Below are 12,548 nucleotides of genomic sequence, written 5' to 3' on the forward strand. Positions count from 1 at the left end.
CTGTGCTGATTTTATGGGGCGTTTCTGGAATTTGGTCGAGTTTTCAGAAGATTTAGGGAATTTTGTGAGATTTTTCCTGGAATTTTGTTGGATATTAGGGAGATTTTGTGGGATGCTTGTGGAACTTTGGGGGACTTTTCTGGTATTTGGTGAGATTCTGTAGAGAACTGACGAATTATCAGGGATTTTTCATGTATTCTGTGGGAATTTGTGGAGATTTGGTGGGATATTTTTCTAGAATTTGGTCGTGTTTTGAGAAGATTTAGGAAATTTTGTGGGATTTTTCCTGGAATTTTGTTGGATATTTGGGATATTTTGTGGGATGTTTGTGGAACTTTGAGGGACTTTTTAGGAATTTGGTGAGATTCTGTAGAGAACTGACGAATTATCAGGGATTTTTCATGTATTCTCTGGGAATTTGTGGAGATTTGGTGGGATTTTTGTGGATTTTGGCCGTGTTTTGAGAAGATTTAGAGAATTTAGTGGGATTTTTCCTGGAATTTTGTTGGATACTGGGGAGATTTTGTGGGATGTTTGTGGAACTTTGAGGGACTTTTCTGGAATTTGGTGAGATTCTGTAGAGAACTGACGAATTATCAGGGGTATTTTCATGTATTCTGTGGGAATTTGTGGAGATTCGGTGGGATTTTTCTGGAATTTTGGTTGTGTTTTGAGAAGATTTAGGGAATTTTGTGGGATTTTTCTGGGATTTTGTTGGGTATTGAGGACATTTTGTGGGATGTTTCTGGAATTTGGTGGGGCTTTTCAAGAATTTTGTTGTATTTTCAAAAGATTTTGGGAATTTTGTGGTGTTTTTTCTTGAATTTTGTGGGAAACTGTGCTGATTTTATGGGGCGTTTCTGGAATTTGGTCGAGTTTTCAGAAGATTTAGGGAGTTTTGTGAGATTTTTGTGGGATGTTCTGGGAATTGGTGGAGATTTTGTGGGACATTCCTGTGAATTGGTAGGGTTTTGAAATGATTGAGGGAGTTTTGTGGGACTTCTCTGGAATTTTGTGTGTTTTTTCTGGAATTGTGTGGGATTCTGAGGAGACTTGAAGAATTTTGAGGAATTTGTTTTAGATTTTGTGGGAATTTGTGGAGAATCTGTGGGATTTTACTGGAATTTGGTGGGCCTTTTCAAGGACTTTGTGTGGTTTTGAGGAGACTTGAAGAATTTTGAGGAATTTTTCTTAGATTTTGTGGAAACTTGTGGAGGTTTTGTGGGATTTTTGTGGGATTTTGTGGGATATTGAGGCGATTTAGGGATCTTGAGGGATTTTTCATGTATTTTGTGGGAATTTGTGGAGATTTGGTGGGATATTTTTCTAGAATTTAGTCGTGTTTTGAGAAGATTTAGGGAATTTTGTGGGATTTTTCCTGGAATTTTGTTGGATATTAGGGATATTTTGTGGGATGTTTGTGGAACTTTGAGGGACTTTTCTGGAATTTGGTGAGATTCTGTAGAGAACTGACAAATTATCAGGGGTATTTTCATGTATTCTGTGGGAATTTGTGGAGATTCGGTGGGATTTTTCTGGAATTTTGGTTGTGTTTTGAGAAGATTTAGGGAATTTTGTGGGATTTTTCTGGGATTTTGTTGGGTATTGAGGACATTTTGTGGGATGTTTCTGGAATTTGGTGGGGCTTTTCAAGAATTTTGTTGTATTTTCAAAAGATTTTGGGAATTTTGTGGTGTTTTTTCTTGAATTTTGTGGGAAACTGTGCTGATTTTACGGGGCGTTTCTGGAATTTGGTCGAGTTTTCAGAAGCGTTAGGGATTTTTGTGAGATTTTTGTGGGATGTTTGTGGAACTTTGAGGGACTTTTCTGGAATTTGGTGAGATTCTGTAGAGAACTGACGAATTATCAGGGATTTTTCATGTATTCTGTGGGAATTTGTGGAGATTTGGTGGGATTTTTCTGGAATTTGGTAGAGTTTTGAGAAGATTTAGGGAATTTTGTGTTGTTTTTTCTTGAATTTTGTGGGAAACTGTGCTGATTTTATGGGGCGTTTCTGGAATTTGGTCAAGTTTTCAGAAGATTTACGGAATTGTGTGAGATTTTTCCTGGAATTTTGTTGGATATTAGGGAGATTTTGTGGGATGCTTGTGGAACTTTGGGGAACTTTTCTGGAATTTGGTGAGATTCTGTAGAGAACTGACGAATTATCAGGGATTTTTCATGTATTCTGTGGGAATTTGTGGAGATTTGGTGGGATATTTTTCTAGAATTTGGTCGTGTTTTGAGAAGATTTAGGGAATTTTGTGGGATTTTTCCTGGAATTTTGTTGGATACTGGGGAGATTTTGTGGGATGTTTGTGGAACTTTGAGGGACTTTTCTGGAATTTGGTGAGTTTCTGTAGAGAACTGACGAATTATCAGGGATTTGTCATGTATTCTGTGGGAATTTGTGGAGATTCTGTGGGATTTTTGTGGATTTTGGCCGTGTTTTGAGAAGATTTAGGGAATTTTGTGGGATTTTTCTGGGATTTTGTTGGATATTGAGGACATTTTGTGGGATGTTTGTGGAACTTTGAGGGACTTTTTAGGAATTTGGTGAGATTCTGTAGAGAACTGACGAATTATCAGGGATTTTTCATGTATTCTCTGGGAATTTGTGGAGATTTGGTGGGATTTTTGTGGATTTTGGCCGTGTTTTGAGAAGATTTAGAGAATTTAGTGGGATTTTTCCTGGAATTTTGTTGGATACTGGGGAGATTTTGTGGGATGTTTGTGGAACTTTGAGGGACTTTTCTGGAATTTGGTGAGATTCTGTAGAGAACTGACGAATTATCAGGGGTATTTTCATGTATTCTGTGGGAATTTGTGGAGATTCGGTGGGATTTTTCTGGAATTTTGGTTGTGTTTTGAGAAGATTTAGGGAATTTTGTGGGATTTTTCTGGGATTTTGTTGGGTATTGAGGACATTTTGTGGGATGTTTCTGGAATTTGGTGGGGCTTTTCAAGAATTTTGTTGTATTTTCAAAAGATTTTGGGAATTTTGTGGTGTTTTTTCTTGAATTTTGTGGGAAACTGTGCTGATTTTATGGGGCGTTTCTGGAATTTGGTCGAGTTTTCAGAAGATTTAGGGAGTTTTGTGAGATTTTTGTGGGATGTTCTGGGAATTGGTGGAGATTTTGTGGGACATTCCTGTGAATTGGTAGGGTTTTGAAATGATTGAGGGAGTTTTGTGGGACTTCTCTGGAATTTTGTGTGTTTTTTCTGGAATTGTGTGGGATTCTGAGGAGACTTGAAGAATTTTGAGGAATTTGTTTTAGATTTTGTGGGAATTTGTGGAGAATCTGTGGGATTTTACTGGAATTTGGTGGGCCTTTTCAAGGACTTTGTGTGGTTTTGAGGAGACTTGAAGAATTTTGAGGAATTTTTCTTAGATTTTGTGGAAACTTGTGGAGGTTTTGTGGGATTTTTGTGGGATTTTGTGGGATATTGAGGCGATTTAGGGATCTTGAGGGATTTTTCATGTATTTTGTGGGAATTTGTGGAGATTTGGTGGGATATTTTTCTAGAATTTAGTCGTGTTTTGAGAAGATTTAGGGAATTTTGTGTGATTTTTCTGGGATTTTGTTGGATATTGAGGAGATTTTGTGGGATGCTTGTGGAACTTTGAGGGACTTTTCTGGAATTTGGTGAGATTCTGTAGAGAACTGACGAATTATCAGGGATTTGTCATGTATTCTGTGGGAATTTGTGGAGATTCTGTGGGATTTTTCTGGAATTTGGTAGAGTTTTGAGAAGATTTAGGGAATTTTGTGGGACTTTTCTGGGATTTTGTTGGATATTGAGGACATTTTGTGGGATGTTTCTGGAATTTGGTGGGGCTTTTCAAGAATTTTGTGGTATTTTGAAAAGATTTAGGGAATTTTGTGGTGTTTTTTCTTGTATTTTGTGGGAAACTGTGCTGATTTTATTGGGCGTTTCTGGAATTTGGTCGAGTTTTCAGAAGATTTAGGGATTTTTGTAAGATTTTTGTGGGATTTTCTGGGAATTGTTGGAGATTTTGTGGGACAATCCTGTGCATATGGGGCGTTTCTGGAATTTGGTCGAGTTTTCAGAAGATTTAGGGATTTTTGTGGGATTTCTGTGGGATGTTCTAGGAATTGGTGGAGATTTTGTGGGACATTCCTGTGAATTGGTAGGGTTTTGAAATGATTTAGGGAGTTTTGTGGGACTTCTCTGGAATTTTGTGTGTTTTTTCAAGAATTGTGTGGGATTCTGAGGAGACTTGAAGAATTTTGAGGAATTTTTCTTAGATTTTGTGGAAACTTGTGGAGGTTTTGTGTGATTTTTGTGTGATTTTGTGGGATATTGAGGCGATTTAGGGATCTTGAGGGATTTCTCATGTATTTTGTGGGAATTTGTGGAGATTTGGTGGGATATTTTTCTAGAATTTGGTCGTGTTTTGAGAAGATTTAGGGAATTTTGTGGGATTTTTCCTGGAATTTTGTTGGATATTAGGGATATTTTGTGGGATGTTTGTGGAACTTTGAGGGACTTTTCTGGAATTTGGTGAGATTCTGTAGAGAACTGACGAATTATCAGGGGTATTTTCATGTATTCTGTGGGAATTTGTGGAGATTCGGTGGGATTTTTCTGGAATTTTGGTTGTGTTTTGAGAAGATTTAGGGAATTTTGTGGGATTTTTCTGGGATTTTGTTGGGTATTGAGGACATTTTGTGGGATGTTTCTGGAATTTGGTGGGGCTTTTCAAGAATTTTGTTGTATTTTCAAAAGATTTTGGGAATTTTGTGGTGTTTTTTCTTGAATTTTGTGGGAAACTGTGCTGATTTTATGGGGCGTTTCTGGAATTTGGTCGAGTTTTCAGAAGATTTAGGGAATTGTGTGAGATTTTTCCTGGAATTTTGTTGGATATTAGGGAGATTTTGTGGGATGCTTGTGGAACTTTGGGGGACTTTTCTGGTATTTGGTGAGATTCTGTAGAGAACTGACGAATTATCAGGGATTTTTCATGTATTCTGTGGGAATTTGTGGAGATTTGGTGGGATATTTTTCTAGAATTTGGTCGTGTTTTGAGAAGATTTAGGAAATTTTGTGGGATTTTTCCTGGAATTTTGTTGGATATTTGGGATATTTTGTGGGATGTTTGTGGAACTTTGAGGGACTTTTTAGGAATTTGGTGAGATTCTGTAGAGAACTGACGAATTATCAGGGATTTTTCATGTATTCTCTGGGAATTTGTGGAGATTTGGTGGGATTTTTGTGGATTTTGGCCGTGTTTTGAGAAGATTTAGAGAATTTAGTGGGATTTTTCCTGGAATTTTGTTGGATACTGGGGAGATTTTGTGGGATGTTTGTGGAACTTTGAGGGACTTTTCTGGAATTTGGTGAGATTCTGTAGAGAACTGACGAATTATCAGGGGTATTTTCATGTATTCTGTGGGAATTTGTGGAGATTCGGTGGGATTTTTCTGGAATTTTGGTTGTGTTTTGAGAAGATTTAGGGAATTTTGTGGGATTTTTCTGGGATTTTGTTGGGTATTGAGGACATTTTGTGGGATGTTTCTGGAATTTGGTGGGGCTTTTCAAGAATTTTGTTGTATTTTCAAAAGATTTTGGGAATTTTGTGGTGTTTTTTCTTGAATTTTGTGGGAAACTGTGCTGATTTTATGGGGCGTTTCTGGAATTTGGTCGAGTTTTCAGAAGATTTAGGGAGTTTTGTGAGATTTTTGTGGGATGTTCTGGGAATTGGTGGAGATTTTGTGGGACATTCCTGTGAATTGGTAGGGTTTTGAAATGATTGAGGGAGTTTTGTGGGACTTCTCTGGAATTTTGTGTGTTTTTTCTGGAATTGTGTGGGATTCTGAGGAGACTTGAAGAATTTTGAGGAATTTGTTTTAGATTTTGTGGGAATTTGTGGAGAATCTGTGGGATTTTACTGGAATTTGGTGGGCCTTTTCAAGGACTTTGTGTGGTTTTGAGGAGACTTGAAGAATTTTGAGGAATTTTTCTTAGATTTTGTGGAAACTTGTGGAGGTTTTGTGGGATTTTTGTGGGATTTTGTGGGATATTGAGGCGATTTAGGGATCTTGAGGGATTTTTCATGTATTTTATGGGAATTTGTGGAGATTTGGTGGGATATTTTTCTAGAATTTAGTCGTGTTTTGAGAAGATTTAGGGAATTTTGTGGGATTTTTCCTGGAATTTTGTTGGATATTAGGGATATTTTGTGGGATGTTTGTGGAACTTTGAGGGACTTTTCTGGAATTTGGTGAGATTCTGTAGAGAACTGACGAATTATCAGGGGTATTTTCATGTATTCTGTGGGAATTTGTGGAGATTCGGTGGGATTTTTCTGGAATTTTGGTTGTGTTTTGAGAAGATTTAGGGAATTTTGTGGGATTTTTCTGGGATTTTGTTGGGTATTGAGGACATTTTGTGGGATGTTTCTGGAATTTGGTGGGGCTTTTCAAGAATTTTGTTGTATTTTCAAAAGATTTTGGGAATTTTGTGGTGTTTTTTCTTGAATTTTGTGGGAAACTGTGCTGATTTTACGGGGCGTTTCTGGAATTTGGTCGAGTTTTCAGAAGCGTTAGGGATTTTTGTGAGATTTTTGTGGGATGTTTGTGGAACTTTGAGGGACTTTTCTGGAATTTGGTGAGATTCTGTAGAGAACTGACGAATTATCAGGGATTTTTCATGTATTCTGTGGGAATTTGTGGAGATTTGGTGGGATTTTTCTGGAATTTGGTAGAGTTTTGAGAAGATTTAGGGAATTTTGTGTTGTTTTTTCTTGAATTTTGTGGGAAACTGTGCTGATTTTATGGGGCGTTTCTGGAATTTGGTCAAGTTTTCAGAAGATTTACGGAATTGTGTGAGATTTTTCCTGGAATTTTGTTGGATATTAGGGGGATTTTGTGGGATGCTTGTGGAACTTTGGGGAACTTTTCTGGAATTTGGTGAGATTCTGTAGAGAACTGACGAATTATCAGGGATTTTTCATGTATTCTGTGGGAATTTGTGGAGATTTGGTGGGATATTTTTCTAGAATTTGGTCGTGTTTTGAGAAGATTTAGGGAATTTTGTGGGATTTTTCCTGGAATTTTGTTGGATACTGGGGAGATTTTGTGGGATGTTTGTGGAACTTTGAGGGACTTTTCTGGAATTTGGTGAGATTCTGTAGAGAACTGACGAATTATCAGGGATTTGTCATGTATTCTGTGGGAATTTGTGGAGATTCTGTGGGATTTTTGTGGATTTTGGCCGTGTTTTGAGAAGATTTAGGGAATTTTGTGGGATTTTTCTGGGATTTTGTTGGATATTGAGGACATTTTGTGGGATGTTTGTGGAACTTTGAGGGACTTTTTAGGAATTTGGTGAGATTCTGTAGAGAACTGACGAATTATCAGGGATTTTTCATGTATTCTCTGGGAATTTGTGGAGATTTGGTGGGATTTTTGTGGATTTTGGCCGTGTTTTGAGAAGATTTAGAGAATTTAGTGGGATTTTTCCTGGAATTTTGTTGGATACTGGGGAGATTTTGTGGGATGTTTGTGGAACTTTGAGGGACTTTTCTGGAATTTGGTGAGATTCTGTAGAGAACTGACGAATTATCAGGGGTATTTTCATGTATTCTGTGGGAATTTGTGGAGATTCGGTGGGATTTTTCTGGAATTTTGGTTGTGTTTTGAGAAGATTTAGGGAATTTTGTGTGATTTTTCTGGGATTTTGTTGGGTATTGAGGACATTTTGTGGGATGTTTCTGGAATTTGGTGGGGCTTTTCAAGAATTTTGTTGTATTTTCAAAAGATTTTGGGAATTTTGTGGTGTTTTTTCTTGAATTTTGTGGGAAACTGTGCTGATTTTATGGGGCGTTTCTGGAATTTGGTCGAGTTTTCAGAAGATTTAGGGAGTTTTGTGAGATTTTTGTGGGATGTTCTGGGAATTGGTGGAGATTTTGTGGGACATTCCTGTGAATTGGTAGGGTTTTGAAATGATTGAGGGAGTTTTGTGGGACTTCTCTGGAATTTTGTGTGTTTTTTCTGGAATTGTGTGGGATTCTGAGGAGACTTGAAGAATTTTGAGGAATTTGTTTTAGATTTTGTGGGAATTTGTGGAGAATCTGTGGGATTTTACTGGAATTTGGTGGGCCTTTTCAAGGACTTTGTGTGGTTTTGAGGAGACTTGAAGAATTTTGAGGAATTTTTCTTAGATTTTGTGGAAACTTGTGGAGGTTTTGTGGGATTTTTGTGGGATTTTGTGGGATATTGAGGCGATTTAGGGATCTTGAGGGATTTTTCATGTATTTTGTGGGAATTTGTGGAGATTTGGTGGGATATTTTTCTAGAATTTAGTCGTGTTTTGAGAAGATTTAGGGAATTTTGTGTGATTTTTCTGGGATTTTGTTGGATATTGAGGAGATTTTGTGGGATGCTTGTGGAACTTTGAGGGACTTTTCTGGAATTTGGTGAGATTCTGTAGAGAACTGACGAATTATCAGGGATTTGTCATGTATTCTGTGGGAATTTGTGGAGATTCTGTGGGATTTTTCTGGAATTTGGTAGAGTTTTGAGAAGATTTAGGGAATTTTGTGGGACTTTTCTGGGATTTTGTTGGATATTGAGGACATTTTGTGGGATGTTTCTGGAATTTGGTGGGGCTTTTCAAGAATTTTGTGGTATTTTGAAAAGATTTAGGGAATTTTGTGGTGTTTTTTCTTGTATTTTGTGGGAAACTGTGCTGATTTTATTGGGCGTTTCTGGAATTTGGTCGAGTTTTCAGAAGATTTAGGGATTTTTGTGAGATTTTTGTGGGATTTTCTGGGAATTGTTGGAGATTTTGTGGGACAATCCTGTGCATATGGGGCGTTTCTGGAATTTGGTCGAGTTTTCAGAAGATTTAGGGATTTTTGTGGGATTTCTGTGGGATGTTCTAGGAATTGGTGGAGATTTTGTGGGACATTCCTGTGAATTGGTAGGGTTTTGAAATGATTGAGGGAGTTTTGTGGGACTTCTCTGGAATTTTGTGGGGTTTTTCTGGAATTGTGTGGGATTCTGAGGAGACTTGAAGAATTTTGAGGAATTTTTCTTAGATTTTTTGTAAACTTGTGGAGGTTTTGTGTGATTTTTGTGTGATTTTGTGGGATATTGAGGCGATTTAGGGATCTTGAGGGATTTCTCATGTATTTTGTGGGAATTTGTGGAGATTTGGTGGGATAATTTTCTAGAATTTGGTCGTGTTTTGAGAAGATTTAGGGAATTTTGTGGTGTTTTTTCTTGAATTTTGTGGGAAACTGTGCTGATTTTATGGGGCGTTTCTGGAATTTGGTCAAGTTTTCAGAAGATTTAGGGAATTTTGTGAGATTTTTCCTGGAATTTTGTTGGATATTAGGGAGATTTTGTGGGATGTTTGTGGAACTTTGAGGGACTTTTCTGGAATTTGGTGAGATTCTGTAGAGAACTGACGAATTATCAGGGATTTTTCATGTATTCTGTGGGAATTTGTGGAGATTTGGTGGGATATTTTTCTGGAATTTGGCCGTGTTTTGAGAAGATTTAGGGAATTTCGTGGGATTTTTCCTGGAATTTTGTTGGATATTGGGGAGAATTTGTGGGATGTTTGTGGAACTTTGAGGGACTTTTCTGGAATTTGGTGAGATTCTGTAGAGAACTGACGAATTATCAGGGATTTTTCATGTATTCTGTGGGAATTTGTGGAGATTCTGTGGGATTTTTCTGGAATTTTGGTTGTGTTTTGAGAAGATTTAGGGAATTTTGTGTGATTTTTCTGGGATTTTGTTGGATATTGGGGACATTTTGTGGGATGTTTCTGGAATTTGGTGGGGCTTTTCAAGAATTTTGTGGTATTTTGAAAAGATTTTGGGAATTTTGTGGTGTTTTTTCTTGAATTTTGTGGGAAACTGTGCTGATTTTATGGGGCGTTTCTGGAATTTGGTCGAGTTTTCAGAAGTGTTAGGGATTTTTGTGAGATTTTTGTGGGATGTTTGTGGAACTTTGAGGGACTTTTCTGGAATTTGGTGAGATTCTGTAGAGACCTGACGAATTATCAGGGATTTTTCATGAATTCTGTGGGAATTTGTGGAGATTTGGTGGGATTTTTCTGGAATTTGGTAGAGTTTTGAGAAGATTTAGGGAATTTTATGTTGTTTTTTCTTGAATTTTGTGGGAAACTGTGCTGATTTTATGGGGCGTTTCTGGAATTTGGTCAAGTTTTCAGAAGATTTAGGGAATTGTGTGAGATTTTTCCTGGAATTTTGTTAGATATTAGGGAGATTTTGTGGGAGGCTTGTGGAACTTTGGGGGACTTTTCTGGTATTTGGTGAGATTCTGTAGAGAACTGACGAATTATCAGGGATTTTTCATGTATTCTGTGGGAATTTGTGGAGATTCGGTGGGATTTTTCTGGAATTTTGGTTGTGTTTTGAGAAAATTTAGGGAATTTTGTGGGATTTTTCTGGGATTTTGTTGGGTATTGGGGACATTTTGTGGGATGTTTCTGGAATTTGGTGGGGCTTTTCAAGAATTTTGTGGTATTTTGAAAAGATTTTGGGAATTTTGTGGTGTTTTTTCTTGAATTTTGTGGGAAACTGTGCTGATTTTATGGGGCGTTTCTGGAATTTGGTCGAGTTTTCAGAAGTGTTAGGGATTTTTGCGAGATTTTTGTGGGATGTTCTGGGAATTGGTGGAGATTTTGTGGGACATTCCTGTGAATTGGTATATTTTGAAATGATTTCGGGAGTTTTGTGGGACTTCTCTGGAATTTTGTGTGTTTTTTCTAGAATTGTGTGGGATTCTGAGGAGACTTGAGGAATTTTGAGGAATTTTTCTTAGATTTTGTGGAAACTTGTGGAGGTTTTGTGTGATTTTTGTGTGATTTTGTGGGATATTGAGGCGATTTAGGGATCTTGATGGATTTCTCATATATTTTGTGGGAATTTGTGTAGATTTGGTGGGATATTTTTCTAGAATTTGGTCGTGTTTTGAGAAGATTTAGGGAATTTTGTGGTGTTTTTTCTTGAATTTTGTGGGAAACTGTGCTGATTTTATGGGGCGTTTCAGGAATTTGGTCGAGTTTTCAGAAGATTTAGGGATTTTTGTGGGATTTCTGTGGGATGTTCTGGGAATTGGTGGAGATTTTGTGGGACATTCCTGTGAATTGGTAGGGTTTTGAAATGATTGAGGGAGTTTTGTGGGACTTCTCTGGAATTTTGTGTGTTTTTTCTGGAATTGTGTGGGATTCTGAGGAGACTTGAAGAATTTTGAGGAATTTTTCTTAGATTTTGTGGAAACTTGTGGAGGTTTTGTGTGATTTTTGTGTGATTTGGTGGGATATTGAGGCGATTTAGGGATCTTGAGGGATTTCTCATGTATTTTGTGGGAATTTGTGGAGATTTGGTGGGATAATTTTCTAGAATTTGGTCGTGTTTTGAGAAGATTTAGGGAATTTTGTGGGATTTTTCCTGGAATTTTGTTGGATATTAGGGAGATTTTGTGGGAGGCTTGTGGAACTTTGAGGGACTTTTCTGGAATTTGGTGAGATTCTGTAGAGAACTGACGAATTATCAGGGATTTTTCATGTATTCTGTGGGAATTTGTGGAGATTTGGTGGGATTTTTCTGGAATTTGGCCGTGTTTTGAGAAGATTTAGAGAATTTTGTGGGATTTTTCTTGAATTTTGTTGGATATTGAGGAGATTTTGTGGGATGTTTGTGGAACTTTGAGGGACTTTTCTGGAATTTGGTGAGATTCTGTAGAGAACTGACGAATTATCAGGGATTTTTCATGTATTCTGTGGGAATTTGTGGAGATTCGGTGGGATTTTTGTGGATTTTGGCCGTGTTTTGAGAAGATTTAGGGAATTTTGTGTGATTTTTCTGGGATTTTGTTGGATATTGGGGACATTTTGTGGGATGTTTTGGGAATTTGGTGGGGCTTTTCAAGAATTTTGTGGTATTTTGAAAAGGTTTAGGGAATTTTGTGGTGTTTTTTCTTGAATTTTGTGGGAAACTGTGCTGATTTTATGGGGCGTTTCTGGAATTTGGTCGAGTTTTCAGAAGATTTAGGGATTTTTGTGGGATTTTTGTGGGATGTTCTGGGAATTGGTGGAGATTTTGTGGGACATTCCTGTGAATTGGTAGGGTTTTGAAATGATTTAGGGAGTTTTGTGGGACTTCTCTGGAATTTTGTGTGTTTTTTCTGGAATTGTGTGGGATTCTGAGGAGACTTGAAGAATTTTGAGGAATTTGTTTTAGATTTTTGTGGGAATTTGTGGAGATTCTGTGGGATTTTTCTGGAATTTGGTGGGCCTTTTCAAGGACTTTGTGTGGTTTTGAGGAGACTTGAAGAATTTGGAGGAATTTTTCTTAGATTTTGTGGAAACTTGTGGAGGTTTTGTGTGATTTTTGTGTGATTTTGTGGGATATTGTGGCGATTTAGGGATCTTGAGGGATTTTTCATGTATTTTGTGGGATTTTGTGGAGATTTGGTGGGATATTTTTCTAGAATTTGGTCCTGTTTTGAGAAGATTTAGGGAATTTTGTGGGATTTTTCCTG

The sequence above is a fragment of the Cyanistes caeruleus genome, chromosome 6 (genome assembly GCF_971803275.1).
Source record: "Cyanistes caeruleus chromosome 6, bCyaCae1.hap1.1, whole genome shotgun sequence".
NCBI lineage: Eukaryota > Metazoa > Chordata > Aves > Passeriformes > Paridae > Cyanistes > Cyanistes caeruleus.